Below are 26542 nucleotides of genomic sequence, written 5' to 3' on the forward strand. Positions count from 1 at the left end.
CTCTTCTGATGATGGACATTTGGGCTGGTTCCAGCTCATAGCTATTGTAAAGGGTGCTGCGATGAACATTGGGGAACAGGTATACCTTCGACTTGATGATTTCCATTCCTCTGGGTATATTCCCAGCAGTGGGATAGCTGGGTCATATGGTAGATCTATCTGCAATTGTTTGAGGAACCTCCATACCATTTTCCATAGAGGCTGCACCATTTTGCAGTCCCACCAACAATGTATGAGAGTTTCTTTTTGTCCACAACCTCGCCAGCATTTATCGTTCAGAGTCTTTTGGATATTAGCCATCCTCACTGGGGTAAGATGGTATCTCAGTGTGGTTTCGATTTGTGTTTCCCGAATGCTGAGTGATGTTGAGCATTTTTTCATGTGCCTGTTGGCCATTTGTATATCTTCCTTTCTGAAATGCCTATTTAGCTCTTTTGCCCATTTTTTAATTGGGTTACTTGTTGTAACCCAATTTTTGTTGTAAAGTTGTAAAGTTCCTTGTATATTCTGGATATTAATCCTTTGTCACATGTATATTTTGCAAATATTTTCTCCCACTCTGTTGGTTGTCTTTTAATTCTGTTAATTGTTTCTTTTGCTGTGCAGAAGCTTTTTAGTTTGATATAATCCCATTTGTTTATTTTTTCTTTGGTTGCCTGTGCTTTTGGGGTCGTATTCATGAACTCTGTGCCCAGCCCTACTTCCTGAAGTGTTTCTTCTATGTTTTCTTTAAGAAGTTTTATTGTTTCAGGGAGTATATTTAATTCTTTAATCCATTTTGAGTTGATTTTAGTATATGGTGAAAGGTATGGGTCTAGTTTCATTCTCCTGCATATGGATATCCAGTTCTCCCAGCACCATTTGCTGAAGAGGCAGTCTCTTCCCCAGTGTATAGGCTTGGTGCCTTTGTCAAAGATCAGATGGCTGTTGGTGTGTGGGTTGATTTCTGGATTCTCTATTCTACTCCATTGATCAGTGTCTATGTTTTTATGCCAGTACCATTCCATGTTGATTATTATAGCTTTGTAGTATAGTTTAAAGTCAGGTAGTGTTATGCCTCCAGCTTTATTTTTATTTTTATTTTTTGGTCAGAATTGCTTCGGCTATGCATGGTCTTTTGTTATTCCATTTCCAAAGACATTTTTGTCTTTGGAATTTTGATGGGGATTGCATTGAATTTGTATATCACTTTGGGTAGTATGGACATTTTCACAATGTTGATTCTTCCAATCCAAGAGCATGGGATATCTTTCCATCTTCTTGTGTCCTCTCTAATTTCTCTCAGCAATGGTTTGTAGTTCTCATTGTAGAGATTTTTCACATCCTTGGTTAACGAAATTCCTAAGTATTTTATTTTTTTGGTGGCTATTGTAAATGGGCAAGCTTTCTTGATTCCTCTTTCTTCATGTTCACTATTGGAGAATAGAAATGCTACTAATTTTTGTATGTCAATTTTGTTTCCTGCTACTTTGCTGAAATCATTTATCAACTCCAAGCGTTTTTTGTAGAGGTTCAATATATAGGATCACGTCATCTGCAAACAGGGACAGTTTGACTTTGTCTTTTCCAATCTGGATGCCCTTTATTCCCTTCTCTTCTCTGATTGCTCAGGCTATTACTTCCAACACTATGATGAATAGGAGTGGTGAGAGTGGGCACCCTTGTCTAGTTCCTGTTCTTAAAGGAAAAGCTTTCAGCTTTTCCCCATTCAAGGTGATATTGGCAGTGGGTTTATCATATATGGCTTTAATTATGTTGAGATACTTTCCATCTATACCTAACTTGTAGAGAGTCTTTATCATTAATGAGTGTTGAATTTTATCAAATGCTTTTTCAGCATCTATAGAGATGATCATATGGTCCTCATGTTTGATTTTATTGATATGGTGTATCACATTTATTGATTTGCGTATGTTGAACCAACCTTGCATCCCTGGGATAAATCCCACTTGATCATGGTGTATTATTTTGCATATGTGTTGCTGTATTCTGTTAGCTAGTATTTTATTGAGGATTTTTGCGTCTATATTCATCAAGGATGTCGGCCTGTAGTTTTCTTTTTTAGTTGTATCTTTACCTGGTTTTGGTATCAGGGTGATGTTTGCTTCATAGAATGAGTTTGGGAGAATTGCCTCTGTTTAAATCTTTTGGACTAGTTTGTAGAGAATTGGTGTCAATTCCTCTTTGAATATTTGGTAAAATTCTGCTGTGAATCCATCTGGTCCTGGGCTTTTCTTTGTTGGGAGCATTCTGATAACAGCTTCAATCTCTTTTATTGTTATTGGTCTGTTCAGATTTTCTACATCTTCTTGGCTTAGTTTTGGTAGCTTGTGTGTGTCCAGAAGTTTATCCATTTCCTCCAGATTTTCAAATTTGTGGGCATATAATTGTTTATAGTAGTGTCGAATGATTCCTTGTATTTCATGTGTATCAGTTGTAATATCACCTTTTTCATTTCTAATTTTTGTTATTTGGATCTTCTCTCTTCTTTTTTTTGTTAGCCATGCTAATGGTTTGTCAATTTTATTTATCTTTTCAAAAAACCAACTTTTTGATTCGTTGATCTTTTGTATTGTTTTTTGGGTTTCAATTTCATTCAGTTCTGCTCTGATCTTAATGATTTCTTTCTGTCTGCTAACTTTGGGTTTGGATTGTTCTTGTTTTTCTAGTTCTTTAAGGTGAAGTATTAGGTTGTTCACTTGCCATCTTTCCATTCTTCTGAAGTAAGCATTTAATGCAATAAATTTCCCCCTTAGTACTGCTTTTGCAGTATCCCACAGGTTTTGGTATGATGTCTTATTGTTTTCATTAGTTTCAATAAATTTTTTGATTTCCTCTTTGATTTCTTGTTGGACCCATATGTCATTAAGTAGAATGCTGTTTAATTTCCATGTGTTTGTATAGTTTCCAGAATTTCATTTGTTATTGATTTCTAATTTTAACCCATTGTGGTCTGAAAAAATACATGGGATAATTCCAATTTTTTTGAATTTGTTGAGACTTGATTTGTGACCTAACATGTGATCTATTCTATAGTCTAATTTATTAAATAAGCCAATTAGTTTTGATACATTTTTTATATATCCTTTGAGAAGTTCCAGGGTCCTTGGAACTCCTCAAAGTTAGTTTAAGCCAAAAGGATGGGCTTTCAGAATTTAGCTTTGTTAAATAACAAAAGGCTTAAAACACTTAGTTGAATAAAATCACAAATTATTATTAAAATAAAACCAAAGTGACAAAGGGTTTTCAAAGGCAGAGAGTAAAAGAAATTATCATGAAATAAGTTTTTTTAAGCCAGTTATCTAAGGGACAAAGAAAACCTTTTAAAATTTTATTTTAAGAGCAGTCAAGTAAAAAGACCTTTAGTAATCCTGTTTGATTAATAAACCCAGGCAATGATGTGTGCTGATAAGAACATTTTTATACATTCAGGTTAGTAAATAGGTGTCCATTTATTAGAGTAAATTATACAAAGCCCAGTTTGAGTTTTAGCTATTTTTACCAAACACATATATATGGTTTCCCAGCCAAATACTTGGTGTATTAGATCTGTACCCTTATCAGTTAATGTTACTAGGGCCTATGCAATATTGGGCATAGGTCTCCTTTCACTAGCCATTTTGGGTCCCAGGTTTCCACGTGGCATTTAGAGCCATGTGGAATCCAGAGAGGCAGAGAGCAGTATTCACAAAGATAATGTCTAAAAGATATTGTTTCTCCCAGCATGGTCAGGAGGCAGAGCTGAGATAACAAGGAGACATATTGACCTGGAGACAAATTTAGGTAAAAGGTTTTGAAAATATATTCATCAAAACTTTAGAAAATTTAAGTCACATGAACTTGAAAAGTATACTTATTTCATGAGTGCACATTAATTAGAAGCCAACTTGGTACCTTGCAAACAACACAATTACACATACAGACATGAACATATAGACATAACATACAGCTTACACACGCATATATGCAGACATAAACAACAAGAACAAACAAGGATCTTATAGGTTTTGTTCAAGATGTAAAAAAGGCTCACTAGTAAAAAGGACAATCAGGTTTAGATTATGTTTTTTTAAAAAGGCTTATTGGTGAGGCCTCACCCTGCCTTAAAGCAAGATAACAAATTTACATTGTAAAGCAAAGTATGCAAGCCTTTTCAAGAAGATGCAGAGAAGATTTTCTTCCTTTTAAGAAAATAGCATAGAATTCCACCATAGGATTTTGTGAAGAAATACATAGATGAGTCTAGAAGAGAATTTAGAAGTCTGTTTAAGATAACCAAGTGAATGCCAGAAAATTTGAGACCATCTAGTTAAACAGGTAGATTTTAGGTTATTTTTTGTTTCTCAAATGAGTTACTGAGCTTAAGGGCTAAGCTATTGAAAGCTATTTGACTGTTGAAGTTTTTAAATTTACCCTGGGTTAATTTGGAGCTTGTTGTCATTATTTTTATTACTGGTGGTCTGATGTAGGTCAGAGTGGAAGTGGTTGTTGGCACCATCATCACTGGTGGTCTGATGTGTACCATCCCCAGTGAGATGGATTGAGTTGTGATAGCAACGTTTTGAGATTTGGGGATCAGATTCAATTCCTCATCTGGTTTGGGGTTTCACATAAGGTTTAACTGCCTTAGCAGGAATCCATAGCAGTCCATAGATGCATGCCCTCTCCCCCATGTTAACAATTCGACAGGTCCCAACAATTGTGTGTCCATTGGCAGATGGTGGAATAAAACCAAGGGTCTAGGTCTCTTTTTAGGAGATAGAAAGTGTCATTTTGTTTTGGGAATTACAGTTTTAAAAATTTAGCATAAACAGAGCTTTAAAGACCTGTTCATGAGGAGCCAGTCCTATATCTATATTACCCCTCCTTTGTTTACTTATTTGAGATTTAAGAAGGCCATTAGCTCTTTCGACAATTGCCTGGCCAGTGGGGTTAAATGGGATTCCTGTGACATATTTAATGTTCCAGTTGTCACAGAATACTTGAAAGACTTTGGAAGTGTATGCTGGTCCATTATCTGTTTTAATTTGGTTTGGAATCCCGATGGCAGCAAAGGCAGAAAGACAATGTTTTTTAACATGTTTAGCGGTTTCTCTTGTTTGGGCAGTGGCATCAATGGTAACATGTAAATATTTAAGACATCCGAAAATGGAATAATGAGTGATTTTCATTCACCAAATTTAATTACCTTTTATTCTTGGAGGATTAACTCCTCCAGGGAAATTAGATTTAGAAATCTCTGACAATTGGAACAAGAACGAACAATATCTTGAGATTGCCTGTAAGAGATCTGATGCATGTGAGCCAAAGCTCGTGCACCCTGATGAAAAAACTGATGAGAATCAACAGCTTTCTGTAAAACATTATTATACATAACCAAGTGATCAGCCATATTATTTTCAATTTATAAAGGGCCAGGAAGACCAGAATGAGAATGCATGTGAGTTACACAGCAAGGATGATGCCTTTTTTTGAATAAGTTTTTGTAAATGTGGATAGGTGGATAGATGGATAGATGCATCTTGAATTACCTGTAAGACTCCAACTATGTAGGCAGAGTCAGCTACTAAATTAAGTGGATGATTGTAAAAATGTTGTAAAGCTGCAATGGCAGCTGCCAGTTCAGCCCTTTGAGTGAACTTATGGTGGATAGTAACAAAATGTTTCCAGATTCCCTGTTCCTCCCATGTTATAGATCCCCTTCCTGATCTGTCAGAACCATTGATAAACACAGTTAGTGCTTGAGGGAGGGGAATAGAGGATAAATAGGATTTTAATTGTATGGGTAGTATTTGGAGTCCTCGTAAAATTTTATCATGGGGTAATGAGAATTGTATCTTACCAACAAAATTAGCCATAGTTATCAGTAAAGACTCTGATTGTTCAAGGGCAGCATAAAAATCAGTTTTAGAAAGACCAGGATTAATAATATCAGGATCATACCCAGTAAGTACTTGACAACGGTGTCTTCCCCTAGTGAGTAAATGAATACATTGTTATAATTTAGTATATAATTTCCTTTTCTGTTGATGGGCTAAGAAAATCCATTTAATAAAGCCTATTTGAGGAAGAAATTGGCAAAGCAAACCTGTGGGACTATGTGGGGTGTTTAAAATAATGAAATGAATGACTTGAGATTTAACAATATGTGTTAATTGTCTGGAATGTAAAAAGGATTCAATCTGTTTTAATTCTAATTTTGCTTCTTCAGATAAGTAATGAGGGGAGGGTCTCCCTTTAGAGTATTAAACAAATGTTGTAATTGATAAGTTGGAACACCCATAGAAGGGCAGAGCCAGTTAATGTGGCCAAGTAATTTTTGTAAGTCATTTAGAGTAAAAGGCTCCTGAATATGCAAAGGTGTATTTTGTGGCCATATACTTCTCTGAGTGATTAAAAAACCAAGGTATTTCCAAGGCTCCTCTTTTTGAATTCTGTCTGGAGCTATTTGTAAACCAGCATTATTAACTTGTTTGATTAAATGTAAATAAACCTGTGATAGCAGTTCTGGATTGTTATGAGCATTGTCAATTTGTCTAGTAATAGCATCTTGAAGATGATTAATAAAATCTGTATTAAGGCTCAATGGTTCCCTGTCTAAGAGTAGCAAAAGATTTAGTGGGAGTATTCCAAGGACTATGCAGTGGCTCTAAATGTCCCATTTGTGACTGTTGTTTAACAAGTACAGTAGCTTGATTTAATTTCTCCCCTTTAAGAGGCCACTGCTCCACCCAAGCCAGAGGACCAGGGGTCCATTGTAATTTGACTGGTGGGACTGTGGCCATGGCCATTATGATAAATTTTGAAGGAGATGTCCCAATATAAACATCCCATTGAGCAGGGAAGTCTCGGCCCCATAGAGTTTGAGGTAGATCTGGAACATAAGGCATAAAGGAGGCAGTTTGTCCCTTGGGGCCAGTACACAACAAAGGATTTTTACTTTGATAAGGGATTTTGAACCCACCTAATCCAGTAAGTGTAACTGGTGAAGAAGTTATTTTCCATAATGGAGTCCAGTCGTTTTTAGCAATTATGGTAAGATCAGACCCCAAATCTGTAATTAATTTTTGTTCAACAGATAATGTCAACAGTGGCTGAGTGTTATCTAATCTTTGTATCCAAAATGCATCAGGGGAAGCAAGAGGTTGAAGTTTAGATTTTGTTTCAGGAATTTTGTTCCAAACCTTTATGACCACTCTAGTTGTTTGATCAAGTTACATGTCCATGCTAATTTACGCCTCATTTCATAAATTTTTGAGTGAAATAACATGTAAGGCTTCTGATATTCTTGTAGCCATACAGTATATTGAGCAGGAGTTAAAACAGTTTTTCCAAGTGTTTTCCAATCCTAAGTGGTCATATTATACCCATTAGCAATTGATTCTAAGTATTCCTTAGTAAAAGTACTATGTAAGCAATTTTCTGTTATGCTCTTTTTAAATCTTTCAAACAAAGAGAATGGGAGGTTTTCATGTCTCAACTGAGTCCCAGTTCTTACAACAGGAAAGACATGATGAGCATCAATTCCCATGTTACGTCCTTCTTTAAGACAGGACTCCAGCAAGGGAACAAATGAATTGTTTGCCTCCAAAGATGGAGGTGGGGGAGAGGAGGAGGAGGAGGAGGCGAGGATTGTTTTCATCTTCTTTAATGCCATAAACATGTTTTTTCCTTTTGTTAAGGTTCTGAATAATTTTTAAAGCAATTTGACAAAATTTCCAAACCACTATAATCAGTAATAATTTAGTTAGATGACAGTTAATTACTTTATAATCTACTTCCTTAAGGAGACATAGAAGGACTGAACTATGTTGAACTTCCCTCTTAGACAGTAAACTACCCATAATCGCAAGAATAGATAGAAAAATTGAGAGTAAGAAAGCAAAACTTCCAGGCGAAGCTCTAGCTAGACACTGCAGCAGACATGCAGTCACTTAATTGAAAGCCACCTCTGTGATCCCCTTTGCTGGGGTGAGTCCCCCTTACCGGGATTTCCCTCTTGATGGGATGAGTAGACGTCCTCTTCCTTTTTCTGGGCGTCTTTTTTCTCCCCCACCACTTTTGTCGGGGCCTGCCCTTAGTCGGGATGAGTGGCAGACGTCCTCTTTCACCCCTTTTGTTGGGACCTCCCTTTTGTCAGGACCTCCCTTTTGTCAGGACCTTCCTTTTGTCAGGATGAGTGGTGGACGTACTCTTTCTTTTCCTTTCCAAGGCTTAGCAGGTTGGTCTCCGATCTGTGGACCCAGAATTTATCACATCAGGGTCACCATTTGTTGCTTTGCCTCCCATGGATTTGTCACCCCTTTTCCCCTGGGTGATGGAGCCACCAAAGATTACTCAAAGCCCATCTTTTCTGAACAGTGATAAACCCCCAAAAGGGGTTAATCTCCCAGAACCTTCAAGATCGAGGCATTCCTTCCATTTGCAAAATTAACCACAAATTGGGGTTCTCTTCCCACATTTATTCTCCAGACCAGGAAGTTACAGGAAGAGAACATAGGTGGGTTTTTTTTAAAAGCATAGTTTAACAATGTTGCTTTGCCCCCCATGGATTTGTCACCCCACTTCCTCTGGGTGACAGAGCCACAAAGGATTACTCAAAGCCCATCTCTTCTGAGCAGTGAGAAGCCCCAAAGTGGTTAACTTTCCCAGAACCCTCCAGTGAGAGGCATCCCTTCCTTGGTAAATTAACCCCGAATTGGGGTTCTCTTCCTGCATTTATTTTCCAGGCCAGGAAGTTACAGGAAGAGAACATAGGTGGAGTTATAGTTTAACAATATAGGCTGGTAACTTTGAGTGAAACAAGCCAGGTGACATTCCAGTAAGGCAATTAAGTGGTCCTATCAACAAAAGCTTGATCTTAGCAAACATTCCTTTTCCTTCCAGCAGTTTTCCAGCAACTTAGATATCAATCAGTAACTAATCTGTCTTTGAGCCAGCAACCTTGCTGTGCCACAATTCTTATCTTGCAACAGAGACTCAATAGCCTGGGGAAATATTCCTGTCCTTGCAAGGTCAGTATTTGAAACTGCAAGACTTTGGAAAACCAGGCCCTGTGAGGTATATTTGTTTTAAGAATTCTCTACATAACCATAGACGCTGGTAACATTCAGTAAGAAAAGCAAGGTGACATTCTATAATGCAGTTAAGTCGATCCACTAACAAAAGCTTGATTTTAGCAAATGTTCTCTTCTTACAGCAATTTGCCAGTATCTTTACATATCAGTTAGTGATGTGTCTGTCTTTGAGCCAGCAACCTTGCTGTGTTACAATTTTTTATCTTACAACAGACACTATATAGCCTGGGGAAATTTTGCTGTCCTTTGCAAGGTCAATATTTGAAACTGCAAGGCTTTGGAAAACCAGGCCCTGTGAAGTACATTTGTTTTATGCATACCTCATACTCCATGTCTGGTTTTCATATGTAGTGTTTTGAGTATGCTTTAGTTAAAAACATTTTCTCATTTCCTTTCATTATTTTTGACCCATGGATTATTTACCAGTGTGTTTCTTAATTTCTAAAAGTGTGAGAATACTTTCCAGGTACAAAATTTTTAGTGATTTCAGGCATAATTGCAGGGAGGTCAGATATATTCTGCACGATTGCAGTCCTTGGAAATTTACTGAGACCTTCCTTTTTGTCCCAGGGAGATCAGATGTATGGCTGCGTGCCCAGTTGCACCTGTTGGAATGTATTGACACTTGCTTTTTGGCCTGGTGAATGGCCAAGTTTGTCGATGTTCAAGTATCCTACCATGGGTACTTGAAAAAAAAGTTTTCTCCAGCGGATGCATGTGGCTCTCCCGATCTGCTGATGGGCCAAGTTAGCAGACATGTTATGGAGTTTTCTTCCCCTCACTGACTCTCTGGGTGCTTGCTCTGTCACCTGCTGAAGGGGGTGTTTCCCAGTCCCTCTCTCTGATTGTGGATTTGCATATTTTTCCTAGTAGTTCTGTCAACTTTTGCTTCATATGTTTGAGGCCGTGTTATTAGTAGCATACAACTTTAGAAGTGCTATCTTTTGGAGTTTTTTAAATCAGGATGAAGTGACCCTCTTAATCTCTAGCAATACTTTTTGCCTTGACATCTACTTTGTTATTAACATGGCTGTACCAGCTTTCTTTTGGTTAATATTTGCATGGCATATATTTTTTAATGCTTTTACCTTGAACTTTTCTATGTTTTTAAGGTTTAAGTGGATCTCTTGTAAGATGCATGTACTTGGATTTTATTACCATCTGACAATCTGTGTTTTTTAAATAACATACTAAAAATAACATTTATGAACGTTATTACTGATGTGCTTAGGTTTAAATGTCCATCTTATTTTATGCTTATAGACGTTCAGTTTGTTCTATGTCTATGTTTTTTTTCTTACCTTTTGCTGCTTTATTTGGATTAAATATTTTTGATCATTTCATTTTTTCCATCTATTCATTTGGAAACTATTAAGGCTGCTTCTGTTACCTTATTGTTGATATCATGCATTCATAAAATTCTTAATAAGTCAAAATATTACCAATATCATTGCACTGTATTATACAATTCATAGAACTCTTTATCTCCATTTACCCTTCAAATGTGATTTCACTGTAATGTATTAAAAATTATTATTCATTCACATCTATCTGTATGTCTGTCTATTGTTAAACCCCACAAGACATTATTATTGTTGTTTTAGTCAATGTTCATTTAAATTTACCCTTGCGTCTGTCACTGCATTTGTTTTTGTTTCTGCAGTTCTGATCATCCAATTTTTTCACTGTATCCTTATGCATCTTAACATTTATCTTTTATCAGCTTTACTTAGATATCATTTACATACAATAAACTGTGCCTATTTGAAGTGTACAGTCGGATGAGTTTCAGCAAATGTATGTCTCTGTGAAGCCAGCAGTGTCAACAAGGCACGGGTGATTTTCACCAGCCCTCACAGTTTGCTTATGCCTCTTTGCAATTCTTTGCTCCCTCTGCCACTGGCTCTGTTGGTTGGCTTTCTGTCATTATAGATTACCTTGAATTTCCTATAATTTATATAAATGAAACCATATAGTATGAATTCTTTTGTGTGTCGACCATTTCACTCAGCATAGTCATTTTGAGATGAATTCGTGTTGGTGCATGTAATCTGTTACTTTGTATTACTGAATAGCATTCCATTGTGTGACTGTCCCGCAGTGCATTTCTTCATTTACCTCTTGACGGACATTCAGGTGGTTTTCATTTCTTTTCTTATGAATAAAATCACTATGAACATCTGACTTTCTGAACATTTGTTTTCATTTCTCTTGGGTAAATATCTGTGAGTGGAATGGCCAGATTATAATTTCCAGTGTTCCAGTGGGTTGTGCCATTTGACATACCCACTCAAAGTACATGAGAGTTCTAATTGCTCCATATCCTTGATGACATTTGGTATTATGATTGTTTTTAATTTTAGTAATTCTAATAGGTGTCTAGTGAGATCTTATGGTTTTAATTTCTCTGATGACTAATGATAATGAGCATTTTTTATGTGCTTATTGGTCATTCCTGTATTTATGTATGTGAAGTATCTATCTAAATCATTGGCCTGTTTTTGATGGTGTTGTCTTTTTGTTAGTTATTTGCAAGATTTAAAAAATATGTCCTAGAGACAAGTCTCTTGACCCATGAACACTGAGAACTGGATATTTCTGGAAAACACAAAATTTTAGATGTGATACAAGAAGAAATAGAAAAATTGAATAACTAACAACTATTAAAGGAATTGAAATGTTCATTGAAATTCTTCCTGCCTTTCAAAATACCAGACCCATGTGGTTTTACAGGTGAGTTATTTCAAGAAACACATAACTCCTACTGTATACAAGTTATTCCTAATTCCAGATAATAAAAAAAGAATGAAAGCTGCTTAGCTTGTTTTATGTAGCCTTAATAGCAAAACTAGATAAGGCTAATATGAGGAAAACAGAATAAACCAATTTCTCCTATGAAAATAAGATGAAAAAAAATTCTAACTCAGATATTAGCTTACCAAAACTTGCAGAGTATTAAAAATCATATATAAAAATCAAGGAAGGTTTATCCCAAGAATGCAAAACTGGTTCAACATCAGAAAATCCATCAGTAAACCCACCACATTAATGAATTAAAGGACAAAAGTTATCTAGTCCCTTCAACAGGAGCCGAAAAGACAAAGTTCAGCACATGTCTGTGATGATGGCTCTTAGAAGACTAGGACAAGGAGGAAATAGAAGACTTTCTGTACTAGGGGAAGGCTAACAAAAGCTTGCAGCAGAAATGACACTCAGTGAAGAAGTTTTAGAAATATTCTCTTTAAGATTGAGAACAAGACAGGGCTGACCACTGTTGAACACAGGATGGGGGAAGAGAGAAAATCATTATATTCTTGCAGAGAGTATGATAATTTATATTAAATGCCTCACAGAATCAATAGGTAACAAAATAAAATTAATGTTCTTAAGTTTGCCAGATCAACCAACAAAAATAGAGCGTTTCTCTTCACTGTAAATAACGTAGAAAATCTAATGGAAAATAATGTATCATTTAAAATATCAACAAAATCTTGTGCATCTAAGAATTAATCTGTAAAGAGTGCCTGAGACTTCTATGGAGGAAATGTAAAAATTGTTTGTAAAAAAAAAGAACCTGGAAGAACTGGATAAATGGAGAAATATACCATGTTCACGGATGGAAAGTCTTAATGTCATAAAAAGAATTTTCCTCATATTAATGCATATATTCAATGGATTTAATTCCAGTTCCAGATGAACTTGATTTTGGAGTTTTTCCCATGATATGAAATTTATGTGTGAAGTTTGTGAATAACTGAGATAATTACGAATAATACGCAGAAGGGGGTCTCTGCTAGATATTAAGGCATAATAAAGTCTCAGCTATTAAAACACCACTAGCAGCATACAAATAAATAGAATAAGACACAGAATAGGAGCCCAGAAAAGACCTATGTATTGGGAACTTTAGTTTTTAATAAATCAGATAGGGAATAGGCCCACTCTATGCAGAAAATTATAATTAGATGCTTACCTTCCACCCTCTGAAATCCAGATGGATTTAAGATCTAGAAGTATTTGTAAAAATGAAAGAAAAAATGTAACGAGTAGAAGATAATGTAGAGGTTGTGTTTATTATCCTGGAGTCAGGAAAGGAATTTCTAAATATCCCCAGAGTAAAAACAATAATTAGGGAAATGCTGGGTTTAACCACATCGTAGCTACAGATTTATGTCTGGTGGTCACCACATAAAACCATTAAGAGATGATTGATAAACTGGGAGGATGTATTTGCTATGTTTATAACCACTAAGAGGTTCATGTCTAGGCTGTACTAGGAACTCCTGCAAATCCACAAAAAAGGACAGGAATCCCAGTGGAAAAATGGTCAAAGAATAACAATAGGCCACTCACAAATGGCTAATGAGAACATGAAAGGATCTCCAACCTTGTTCTTAGCCCGAGTAAAGCAAATGAAAACAAACTACTTTATTGTTGAAGAGAGTGGAAACCCTTTCAGTCTGCAGAGCAATCTGTCAGTACCTAGTGACGTTAGTATGTGCTTACCTTTGACATATGCATTCTGCCCCCGGGTACATACCCCAGAGAAACTCTCATACAGACGCTGAGGAACAAGACTATCCATCATGGGGTCTTGTGCGGTAGCACGGAGCCCCCAACAGGGCACTCGATATGGGAAGTGTGGGGTCTGAATCTAGTAGAACATTCTTCAGTGGCCAGAAGTAGTGCACTGTATTTTCATGTAGCAATGCAAATAAATCTCAAAAACACCAGATTTGCTTAAAAAAATGAGAAACAGAGCAAGATTTATAACAGTCACACTGTTAAATACACTGGTAAATACATATTTGTTGTGTCTCTATGCACATATGTAAATAAACTTATGGAAGATGGTTGGAAAGATACGAACAAGGATGGGCACCTATGGGTGGGAGATAATGGGATTGGAGATGATGGCAACGGAGAAAAAGTTTGATAAAAACAATGTCTGTAGGATTCATTAACAGAGTTACAATCTACGCAATTCTCAGCACATATGTGATGCATAAGTATATATATGTGGATGTTTTATAGATGCGTATGTTAATTTTGTAGTATGAAAAACTACAAAGGTAGGCTATGTTCTCAGTATAAAAGGTTAAAAACCATATGTAAAGAAAAAAGTAAAAATCTTGCCTTTATCCTTCTCACCTTGTGCAATATGAAGGAAGTAGCCACCGTTAACAGTTTGAAGAGACATATCTTGTGTAATTTGCTTATTTTCATCCACTTTTACCTCATTCTTATGAAGCTGCTGGTCATAGTAAGATGCTATATCGGTCAAAGCTCTTTTGTTTTTTAACTTGTTTGTTCCAGTTACTTTTCTTAGTGTCTGGCTTATTTCTGTTGCAGAGATACTGCATGCCCTGTGTGGCGTCAGCCCTCTGTTGAGTCACTTCATGGCCAGCCTTCGTTAATTTCTGTAAATGTTCTTTGAGTTCTTTAAGAGAATAAGTATTCTTTTTTTTTTTTTTTTTTTTCGTGACCGGCACTCAGCCAGTGAGTGCACCAGTCATTCTTATATAGGATCCGAACCCGCGGCGGGAGCGTTGCTGCGCTCCCAGCGCAGCACTCTACCAAGTGCGCCACGGGCTCGGCCCAAGAGAATAAGTATTCTGTAGTTGGTGGTGCAATCCTCTTTGTCAGTCATTTTGGATCAGTTTGTTAATTGTGAGGCTCAAATACTCCAAATCTGCCCTGATAATTTTAGTCTGTTTGTGTGTAAATTACTGAGACAGGAATGTTAAAATCTTCCACTATGATCTTGGTTTTGTCTTTTTCACCCTGTAGTTTGTCAAATGTTGCTTTATATATTTTGAGGCTATTTTATTGTGTACATACAAATTTTACATGGTTAGCACTTCCTGGTGTATTGAAGTGATACTCTTTGTTTCTTTGTAGTTTTGTGGCCTGCCTTTCTGTTGTGCCTATGATTAGTATAGCTTTCTGTGCACATTGTATCTTTTTCCATCCTTTTGTTTTTAATCTTTTCGTATTCTTATATTTTAAATGCAGCTTTTGAATTTGCATGTACTTGGACTTTTTAAAAAATCTAGTCTGGCCATCTTTATATTTAAATTAGAGCATTTTGTTTATTATATAATTACTGAAATATTTGGGTTTAAATCTACTATGTTAGTTTGTATTTTCTATTGCATCATCTGATCTGTATATTTTATTTTATTTTATTTTTTTTAGTTGACTTTTTCTTTTTTCTTTCTTTCTTTCTTTTTTTTTTTTTTTTTTGTCTTTTTCGTGACCGGCACTCAGCCAGTGAGTGCACCAGCCAGTCCTATATAGGATCCGAACCTGCGACCGGAGTGTCGCCGTGCTCCCAGCGCCACACTCTCCCGAGTGCGCCACGGGCTCGGCCCAGTTAATGACTTTTTCTTATTCTGTTTTCTTCCTGTAATAGTTTGACTGTCATACACAGCTCTTCTAGGTTTCTTCTCTAAGAAAGACTCCTACTAGGTGTTATGTTGGATCCTCTTTGCCTATTTTCAAGTTTTGTCATTTTCTCTTGAATCCTTTTTATCTCTTCATTTCTTTCTGGCTTTTAAAACTTGTGCTTGTTTGGTCTTGTGCTGTTTCCATTTTAGACTTTTATTTCTGAAATGACTTTTTCTTCCGTCTGTCATTTTCGCTTTAGTGCTGTCACTTCTTCTAGTAGTTTTTCTATTTCTGTTGCTGCCATATGTCTCGTACCATTTATTTCTGTTGTGTATTAGCTTGTTCGGAAACAGTAGGCTGACCTGTTCATCTGTTCTCTGGCATGTCTTGCTTGTGTTTCTTTATTGCCTGCAGGGACTTGACAAGGGCCCTTGCACCCCCTCACCACTGGAGTGAGGACAGCCTCCCTGCTGCAGTGCTGAGTCCAGAATGCCTGCTGTGCTTGTCCAGTGAGTACCTGTGGCCATCTTGAGGTTCTCCTGTTTCCAGGTCTGTCGGATATCCCTTTGCCTCTCTTAGCTTTCTCCTGCACAGACTGATACCATGGAGGACAGTGGCTCTTGGACCTTTGTCCCCATTTGTTTGTACTTTTGGGGTTCACCTGGTTTTGTTGCAAGTTTCAACTGTGAAGTTTTGCTTTTGCTCTCTAGTTGCTTTGTCTGGTTTTACGTGGGGTGCAGGAGCACACAACACTTGGCCACAGTGAACTTGGGCTTCCCCCGCTGCTGCTGCTGCCCTCTCCTGAGTCCCACATTTGAATTTCTGACCGAAAAAGTATCAGGTAACAAACAATATCCACGTTCCTTAGTAAGATGACACCTTTGGCACACTCTTATTCTCTCTCCTAGATGTAGTTGAAATACTCTAAATTGTTATTTCTAGATTATTTTATTTTTTTCTTGCATTGTATCTCTTTTGTCTCAGGAACTCTTCAAAATTAACATTTTTCTTACTGCTTTACCAACAGTTATTGAGATTTTGCTACATGTTTTATTGGAATTCATTGGTCTCCAGTGTTTGCTGCATATTGTAATTTTCTTTCTTTTCATTTAGTGTTTATTTGGCTGGAGAATGTCCTCAGATAACTTTTGTCTTCTCCTCCCCAGAAATGGTGCAATTTCTAGAACGTCGCCTACTTGCCCTGTTCAGAGGGTAGTCTCCGCTTGGCAGCACATCATCATGGGACAGTTTTGCTTTGCTCAGGGTCCCCTACGTGCACCACCTTAATCTTCCCTTTCTCGCTGGCACACCAATCCATGAATGACGCCACATGTAGTTCTGTAGCTTTCTGGTTACATTTATTTATTAAAAGCCTGTTCAGCTTATAATTCCAATTTTGTATTGGATATACAGTGAATATAAAACACTGATTTTGTATTGAATCAAAGGAGGGTGAGTGGCTCGGTGGGGAGGGAGGTGGGGGTCTGGCATTTTACTCCTCCCCTCCTCTGACCTTGGCCTGCTTTGGGATTCTTCCAAGGGTTCCATCCTTGCAAGGACCTGGGAGGAGAATGGGAAGAGGGGAGCCCTGCCTGGTTGGTTGTCAGTGCGCAGGACCTCCTGTGGTGGGCACCAAGTGCCGACTCCTCCCTGGGCTGAGCCCTCTCATCCTGCAAGCAGAAAGAGTGAAGACACATGGTGGCCACTGGGAAGACAGAAGTAAATGGCGTGGTTCTCTGTGGGTGTGCCGGGCATTCTGGCAGGGATTTCCCAGCTGAGCTGACAGATCCCAAGTACACATGTGGGGGACTACGGGTTAGTTACCATACAGGGAAGGGGCTGCAAAGAAAGATTTGCACCAAAATATGCAATTGGTTTACAGAGATGGGAGGCTTTATTAAAAGGAAATTTATTTGTTATTTTGCTTTTTCTAAATAAAACAGATGAAGTTGGAGGCAACAGGAAAGAAGAAAGCCTCTTGGCGAGGTGAGTCATAGGGGACTACAGAGTGACGCAAGAGGACCCAAGGTTCCAACAGTTGAGAAGCTGGTTCAAGCAGTCCTCGACTGATCACTCAGAAACATCAGCCTGGCCTTGTGGGGTCAGCCCTTGCATCTCATTCAGCCCAGGGAGAGGCAGGAGGTGATCCACAGCCAAGTCAGGGCCACCGTGGCATTCAGCTGGGCACCTGCTTCTAAGCTGCCTCAGGATGACATGCTCAAGTTTCTCCATGACACGCTGTCCGTGGAAACATGCTTCTCCAGCATCCAGGAAACACGCTTCTCCTGAGTGAGGAGGAAAAAGACAGGGTGCAGACAGAGAGCTGAGCCATGGAAGGAGATAGTGCATGGATGAAAAGTAGGAAAATGTAGATCCTCAGGGAGGACGTGTGGAAGGAGCTGATTCAGGGAAACTGCAGGAGACACCTGATGGCCTGGGTCCAGAGCCTCAGATCATGCACTGGCAGCACATGGGGACACAGTAGCTGGACTGGGAGCACACGGGGATGCAGCAGCTGGACTGCGAGCAGTGGGGCTTGCAGCGGCTGCACTGGGAGCACACCGGGATGCAGCAGCTGGAGTGGGAGCAGTGGGGCTTGCAGCAGCTGGACTGGGAGCAGGAGGGCTTGGCTTGCCACAGCCAGAGCAGGAACAGACTGGCACACAGCAGCACACAGGCTTGTAGCAACAGACAGGCACACAGCAGCTGGAACCACAGCCCCCACAGCTGGAGCTGCAGCCCCCCACAGCTGGAGCCACAGCCTCCACAAGGTATGGGCCTATGCCCTGTAAGGAGGGCTCTATTCACCAGGTAAACCAGCCGGCATGAGGATGTAGGGCATGCTGCTGGCTGTCCAGGGCTGGGGGGACACCTTGCCCACCCTACCCTTCAGTGGCTTCCAAATGTCCAGCGTCCCCATCTGAACTGATTTTAGGCAGTTAAGGAGCTATCTGGGGTTGCAGGACAGCTTGCCATATAATGCCCCAGCTACTAAGTGCTGTGTCCGTCATTGCCCCCTGAGGGGGCTCAGATTTGGGGCCCTCTGTGCAGAGGGTGTGTCCTTGGCCTTGTCTCTGAGTCCTCTGTGGGCTAGGCAGGGCCCAGTGGTACTGCAAGGCCAGGCTGTCCTGTGGTCCCGGGGGTGGTCAGGACAGATGTCGAAGGGGCAGGGCCCAGCATTCCTGCTCAAAGCATCAGTGGGGGAAACACGGCCCCCGATGTCCAGGTCCGTGGGGAGGTTTACAGGGAACTCCACTGAGGGAGCTTCTAGAATACCCATGGTCTGTCTTGGGCCAGGGATAGGCTGGCCAGACCCTGAGCCCCTTGGAGCCCCCAGAGAGAGGCCTGCAGTCCCGGGCTCTGCTGAGACCTGCTCATGCCGCTGGCCTGGGGCAGTTCAAGACCATGCTCCTGTTTTCAGGGGGTTGCCCCTATGGGCTGTTGGACCTGGGTTGGTGGGCCAGGGAGGGCCAGCCCATTGTCCTTGGGAAGAGTCTCCATGCTGAGGGAGGCCAACAGAGGCCTGAGTGCTGGGACCCTCACTCTAAGCCCAGGGCCTTCTTGAGGAACTCCTCGGGTGTTACTGGAAGGAAAGCAGACTGGGTCCACTTATCACCCAAGCCCATGTGGCCCTCCTGGGGGATGGGCCCCACAAACCTGGAGTCCTACTGTCCCTGCATGGTGCCCCTGGTCTGCACTGAGGAGACCCCTGCAGACTGCTGACCCCAGAGAGAAGAGCATGTGCAGCTAGGCTTCAGCCCTGACTCAGTGGGAGGGGCCTTAACTGTCACCATCCCACTTGCCACTTAACATGGGGGCCTCTCTCTACAGTGGGTGTGACGCCCCTGGGCACTGGGCCCCCTCTGCCCTCCGGAGCTGTCCACTCCACACCAGGACTGGACCCTTTCTACCCTCAGCTGAACTGAGATGCTGCTAGGGGCTTGCAGGCCCAGCCCTCGCTCTCCCCGCATCCTCTCTGGGTCTGGGATGCTGCATCTCCCCACTCTCTGCCAGCTTGTTGCCCTAATGCCCTTGTGTGGGTGCTGAGGAGGGAGGGGCCCCTGCTGCTCCCAGGAGGGTGTTTCGGCTCAAGCAGATGGGTCAGATGTCTCCTGAGCCTTCCAGGGGGGCTTCGAGGGCAAGAACTGGAGGGTGCGGGGAGGGGCTCCACAGCAGATGGCCCGCATCCCCCTCCCCATCTCTGAGGCATCTGTGGTCAGCAGCTGTCTGGGCCCAGCCTAGCCTTGCCTTCAGAAGCTTTTTAGAGCAGAAAAGGAGGAGGGAAGCCCAGAGAGCAAAGCTGGCAGTGGCCCAGGCAGTCTCCATTGTTTACTGCCCCAGAGGGTAAATCAGGAGGGGACCTCCTGCTGGAGCCAGCCTGGTGGGGTAGGTGGCAGTTTAGCCTTCGAAGGTCTCATGGAGGCCTGAAGGTGCCTGTGCACCATGTCATCCTCTGGGCCCAGTCCAGGGACAGCGTGTCATGGAGCAACTCAAGCGTGTCATCCTGGGGCAGCTTCAGGAGCAGCTCTAGGTACAGGGGTTGGAATCAGGTCAGGAGGGGCCCTGGGAAGGGGTCAGTGCCTACACCCTGCTCCTACCTGGGTCACCTTTCTCTGGGCATCTGTGGGGACCTCCCTGAGCAATACCTGGGTTGCTGCTGTGTACAGGAAGCCAGGAAGGAGGGAGGCCCGGCCAGGCAAGCGCCCACCCCCTCCTGCCTTTTATCTGTGTTGTGTCAGGGGCGGGCCCTGGGGGGACCCACACTGACCCAGGCCACTGTGCCTGGCCTGGCTGCCCCCCTCCATGACTGGCTCCCTCGGGGCCAGAGCAGTGGGCTGTGTGTGTGTTCAGTGTGAGCGCTGCCCTTGGCTGGCCAGGGTCTGTCCTGCCTGACCCCCAGGCACATGTGAACTGACATCTGTGCACCTTTCCAGTGGTGTGGGCCACAGCCATGAGCAGATGCTCACCCTCCGACCGCACACATCCCAGAGCCTCAGGGTGAGCTCGAAGTGGGTCCATAGAGCAGCACGTATGGGGGTACCCAGCCTGACCAAGCTGGGGGCCGGTGGCCTTAGCTTGGCCCACAGGGCCTCTATCTGTAGTGAGGAGACCGCCAGGAGGCTACGTCCCACAGGTTCTGCCGCTCCTCATGGGGCAAACTCACCTCAGTAGGGGTGTGGATCCCAGAAAAAGGGGCTTCTGTAGGACTCGGGGCTTCCCTGGGCTCTCCCAGGATGGGTCCTGGCCGAGTCTGCCCACAATGCTGGCCCCAAGCCCTGGCCTCTGCCATGGGAAGCCCCCTCTCATGCAGGGCCTGGCTTGTCTGGCAGGCAGGGACCTGCTGTGCCTCCTGCAGGGTGGGGATGAGCTGGATCCACCGGTGGAGGCCAGACCCCTGGGCTGGGGGGCCAGGCACTGTGGGCAGAAGGGTCCCAGGCCTGGGCTGCCCCTGCGCGTCTTACCTCACCTGTGGAACACTCGGGAAGCCAGCTGGTGTAAAGCCTGGTGGATGGCTGGGAGGGCAGCCAGACGTGAAAATGACCAGCAAGGAGGTAAGAGTGGCCCAGATAAGGATGGTGCCAGAAGGCTATGGGCACAGGACACCAAGAGTGGCCACAGGGAGGCTGTCGGGCCCTTCTCTGATAAAAAAAAATCAGGGTATGGGGGTCCCTAGCCAGCCCTTGCCTGCTGCAGGACCCTCCACAGGGAACTATCCTGGTGTCTCATAACCATTTGTGGCTGTAAGTTGCCATCACAGGCCATGTGCCCATTGTCTGGCTTGGCTGTGTGAGGCTTATGGGCAGCAGTCCACCTACCATGCATGGTGTGGTACTCATTAGTCATCAGTTGGGCCATTGCCCAGAAGGCGTCTTTCTCACTGAGAAACACAAGCAGGACAGTGGTGACATGGCTCTTGCCCTGGCTGAAGCCCACCTCCTGCAAGAGCCAAAGTCCACCATGAAAGACATCACCTGAGAGGGCTGAGGTCACTTGGGAAGAATAATGTCACCTGGAAGGGCTGAGGTCACCTGAGAGACCTGCCACACCTGCCAGGTGATTTGGGGTGCGGTCTCTATGCCCCTCCCCTAACATTGGGTGAGAGTCCTGAGACAGTTGAGCACATCTTGGTTTACAAGAAAAGACTGATGCCATGTCCAAGCTCATGCGATCAGAAATGACTGATCAACGACCGGCATGGGCCCCCCTCCCTTGATTCCTGCTGGGAGGCTGCTGTGCCTGGCTCAGGGCAGCATCTATGGTCTGGGACCCCCCAGAGCTGGCTAGGGGGTGCTGACCACCACTCACACAGGGTCCTGGGATGACCCACAGCTGCCGGAACTGGAGGATGGCTGGGTTCAGACCCCACTGTGGGCAGCCCCAGGAGCCCTTTCTGCTGTTTTCCCTGGAAGGAATGGTCTGGCAAGTGGGGCAGTGCTGGGAACAGCCACCTCGAGAATCACCTCCCAATCTGCTGCTGGCTTGTGGGGTCAGGTGAATGAGAATTTCTATTCCTGCCATGTTTCTGCTGAATAATACAGCATTTTCAGGATCCAAACCTGTTTTTATGACAGCAGCAATGCCCATTAGACACTTAGGTAACTTGTAAACTGTATCTCCTGAGAGAAGCATCCTGCTATACTGCCAGTCTCATGGGGATTTGGGGCAACCCGAGGAAAGCATGTGCCTTGTTCTGAAAACTGGTGGTCGGGTGCAGGTAGAGCAGGAGCCTGCACTCCCACCTGCTCTGTCTGTTTTAGGCTAGAGATCCTCCTCTCCTCACTTGGTCCCCTGTTGACTGTAGTGAGCTTGCCTCCTAACTGGTGTGTCCTGGGTGGTCACAAACACTGAATTTTAAAGAAGTAACCACTCCCCACAGGACTTCCAATCTGGCGAATGTGGGAATCTGGCCTGTGCGCAGGAACATTCGCTGTGTGTACATGGAATAGGCCAGAGGGACGTGGACTAAATCCTGCTGCCTAGAAAAGGGAGAATGGAGGATTTCGTTGGTTTCATGCCGATGCTGGAAGATCTTATCCTACAAATGCTGATAGTGAAATGCACCCTTTCTAGGCTTCGCCCTCTCCCCTCCTCCCCCTCCAGGGGTCTGCTAAAGGCAGGGGTTCTCCCAGCCACTCAGGCCTGGCGCCCAGCCTCACCACAGTAGCCACCTCCTGCACTGCTCAGGCTGTAGTGAAGTGGCTCACTTCCTAACCCCTGTCCCTGCATCACCCCTCCTTATTCCTGGGACTCAATCCTTCCAGATTCCCCTTCTCCCGTGGGACCCCCACCTTCCGCTCCAGTGGCCTTACTTGGTCTCTGTGGTTCCTCGGGAGAGGCCAGGTCTCCCTGGAATTGGACCTCATCTCCCATGAACCAAGAGTGGACAAGGGCTCAGGGTTGTGAACTGGGGTCTGCACTTAGTTCTTCCTTTGTGGCCACCAGGAGGCCTGCCTACCCCTGACCTCAGGGTGGTCCAAGCCCTGGCATCAGGTGGCCCTTGCAGGGTCAGGCAGGAGAGCTTGGGACACAGGCCTATTGCCCTTCGGGGTCAGAACCACGTGCGTCCCACCACCTGAGAGGCAGGCAGCACCAGGTGACAGGTATGGCTCCATCCACACTGACTGCAGACCGTGGTCATGGAGACCCTCGGCTCTGCACTCGACCTTCCTGCTGTTTCTGTGCTTCCCCCAGTTCTTAAGCATCTTGACCACTCATTGCATCATCTGGACTGACACTTCTGCTGAAAATGAGAGACGATGGACATAGCTGAGCTGCTGGCCTTTCTAGAGCAGCCCTCGGAGGCTCCATTGCTGTCATGCTTGGGGGCCCTGATGTGACTGAACTGGGAGGAGCCAGAAAAGGCTTAGACCCAGGGCTGAGACCCTCTGACCAGACAGTACCAGAGGCCTGGCCTCATGACCCTGGGACATACATTCTCAGGCCATAGACCCCCAGGCTCAGGTGGGTCCTGACAGCCAGCGGCCAGCCACCCTGAGCTGCAGGCGTGGTTCTGGGGCCTGTGAGTTTGGTCTCAAACTCTGGGTCAGCTCCTGCAGGACTCTTAGCTTCTCCTGGTGACTGTGTGTGGCTCCCAAGGATCACCACCTCTGCTCACAGACCAGTCCTGTCTGCATCACAGACTACCTGCCAAGTCCCTCATCTACTTACCAGCCTCCTCACAGCAGGGACAAGCTCTTATTTGCCTCCAGGGCACTAACATGGGGCAGCTCCATGTCACTGGAAGGCAGCAGAGGCAGAATTGAGGGCTGTGCCAGGCCAGCAGCTGTCCCCCTCCCTGAGCAGTCCCCAGGGAAGGGCCAGCCACCTTCCTGTCCCCACAAGTCTTAGCCCGGGAGACCACAGGGGAGGGGCAGATGGGGCCTTCCTGCTGGCTGACACCCAGGAAGGCGTAGGACACAGGAGAAGAGGGAGAGCAGGGCTGGGCAGGGCTGCTTGGGGTCCATGGGGGGCTCGGGCTGCACAACCCAGCTTCTTCTCCTGGGCTCCAGGCAGTGCCGTCTGTGGGAGCTAGAAAGTCCAGTCCTGAGGGGGTGGTGCTGCCCAAGGTGGGTGGGCTGGGACCTGACAGTAGCCCCCCAGAAAGTGAGTCCTCACCCAGATGGGGTTCAGGGGCCTGTCCTGAGAACTTCCCGGTGCAGCAAGGGTGTACCTGGGAGCTGTCCCACCTGGTACCCTGTCCCCTGACCATCCACCTGCCTCTCCCTGCACCCCGGCTGCCAAGACCGCCTCTTCATCCGACATCACCCCATCCCAGATCCTGTGCCGTTTCCTCAGCCACGCTGGCCCTTTTTCTATCCCTGTCCTGTCAGAACCCCGGAGCAGACCCCCATGTCAAGTTTCTAACCAGGCTGCTGAACACCACTGGGGAGATGCCAGTGGTGGTGAGCAGTGACCAAGAGTCCTGCAGGCTCCAGGATCGCCCATGGCTGCATCCCCAGTCACAGCTACACTCAGGGCCATCAGCCCCCAGCCTCCTCTTTCTCACTACAGTGGACACAACACAGGCACATGGCTCCATCTCACACTGTCCTGCCCCAACTCAGCATCTCCCATCCGCCTTGCACCTGTGGTGTTGACTAAGCGAGTCAGGAACAGAGTCACTGGAGGGCACTACAAAGGCCTTGGGACTGACTGAAGTCCCCCGAGGCTCAGGGGTCCCAGGGGAGCTACTGCCTTGGCCCTGCCACATCTAGGTTGTGCTCCCCTTGCCCCTTCACCCCCGCCAAGGCCTGCTCCACCCACATACATCCCTGAGTGTCTTGTGCCATCTGGTCACCTGCCCCAGCGTCCTCCCCTCTCCATCCTGTGATCACTGTGGGGACAGACTCCATGCTGGGTTCCTCCCCACCAGGCCCCAGATCCCCTCCCAGTACCAGGCAAGGGGTCAGGTGGCCTTTAGCTGCGGCCTCAACTTCCCCCTATGGCTTCCCCTGAGGTCCCCAGGTTGGGGCCTGGCCTCTTGCTGACCCTTGTACTCTTTGTGGTGCTGTTCAGCTGAGCACCCTGAGCCCTGGGAGGCCTGCTGGACAGCTGCCCACAGGGTGGGCCACATGCTTCCTTGCCCTGTGGCCCCACTCTGCAAGCAGCCGGGACAGGCTTCTTTGGGGACAGACCCGAGCCACAGGCTGCCCTGTACCCTGTGCATACTTGGAGACCACACTGCTGAGTGCCCAAGGGCCTGGCCCAGCTCTAGCTCCATCCCCACCCATTGCCCAGAGGTCCCACAGCTCTGGTGTAATGCTAACCAGGGGCTCGACTTGTAAGGGAGGTGCTCACAAGTCCTGAGCCTGGGAAGGAGGGTGGCTCGAGTCTGGAAGACATGTCCTGCCTCATACAGGCATTCCCCAAAATGGAATCTCACCCTGAGATGAGACTGGGGGTGACAGAACTCACTGCAGAAACTGGAGGTGGTTAGTAACTTTGTAGATGTGTTGGGGTCTAAAAAGTGACTTTTTAGAAAAGCTGGAATGTGCTTATTTACAGAAGGCCCCTGAGAGTTGGTTTAGTGGTTAATTAGTTGTTTGCATCTTCAGCCTCTGTAACCCTGCGGCCTACCTGTTTTGGAGAAGCTGCCTGCTAAATTTACAAAGTTCCCCTAACCATACTTCCTGCTTCTGTACAGCTGCTTGATTAGACCCCCAGTTTGTGTGACCCTGCCTGGAGACAGGCAGGGCCAATGAAAAGCTTGTCTGCCTGCTCAAGAAAAGTATAAAACTATAGCTCTCCCTGCATTCAGGGTCCCAGAATTTTGGAATGTGAGTTCACCTGGGTCCCACTAGTGTAATAAACTTTCTGGCTCTCCAACATTCCAGGTGTCTGGAGTTTTCCTTGCCAAGTTCTTTTCGAAACATTTTGGTGTGTTGGCTGGGAGATGAAACGAGATGGCAGGAAACTCCAGACTGGCCCTTTGTGTCACTGGTCTGGTCAGGGCTGCCTGCTGAGTTGGCGGGGCCCTGGAGTACTGAGGGAGGCGCCGCCCAGCTATTTGTTCAGGGCTTTGGTTCCATTGGGACCTCGCCGATTCTTGGGAGTGCATGTCAGACTGGACTCAATGGAGAGAAGGACCAGCCAGGCCTCTCAGCCTTCAGAAGATCAGGTAGGCTGCCCCCGCCCAGTCCTCTAGTTTAGTTTAGTATAGGCCCATCTCTGGCCAATAGGCTCACCTTCGGGTGGAAAGGGGAGCCTGATCACCTCCTGAGGGTTTCCTAAGAAGGGCCAACTGAGATGTCCAACTGAGCTGAGTAACTTAGGACTGGTGCTTGAGGTCTATGCGTCTGAGGAGTAAGAGATGAGGTCAGTAAAGGGAAAGGAAAAAGGTATCTTAACTTCTGTGTGAGTGTGTGAATGAATGTGGAATATTTGTGACACCAAGTGATAAACGTGGTGTCCAAGTGGGTCCTAATCTGTGGTTTCATGGCTACGTCATACGGCACAACAGTGATTCCAGTCTGAAGACAGACTGAACCAGGCCCAGGGTTTATACGGGTACACCTTTAGCCAAGACGAGCCCAACAGTCTCCACGAGGGGCGTGACTAGGCAGACACCTGTGTGG

General features: G+C 44.5%; 1 protein-coding gene across 6 annotated transcripts in view; it reads left to right on the forward strand.

The window, feature by feature from the left end:
• LOC134374852 (uncharacterized) overlaps positions 1-26542 on the forward strand; it is a 50326-nt gene that overhangs the window by 17904 nt on the left and 5880 nt on the right. For 3 of the 6 annotated variants that reach the window (XR_010023363.1, XR_010023360.1, XR_010023362.1), the window contains one exon: positions 17411-20732. The gene's annotated coding sequence lies outside the window, so the exon portion shown is untranslated. Of the gene's footprint in view, positions 1-15881; positions 15977-16177; positions 16309-16633; positions 16808-17007; positions 17186-17410; positions 20733-22344; positions 25779-26542 lie in introns of those variants that run through there. The other 3 variants (XR_010023361.1, XR_010023364.1, XR_010023365.1) reach the window with 3 other exon arrangements.

Source organism: Cynocephalus volans, chromosome 4, assembly GCF_027409185.1.
Source record: "Cynocephalus volans isolate mCynVol1 chromosome 4, mCynVol1.pri, whole genome shotgun sequence".
NCBI lineage: Eukaryota > Metazoa > Chordata > Mammalia > Dermoptera > Cynocephalidae > Cynocephalus > Cynocephalus volans.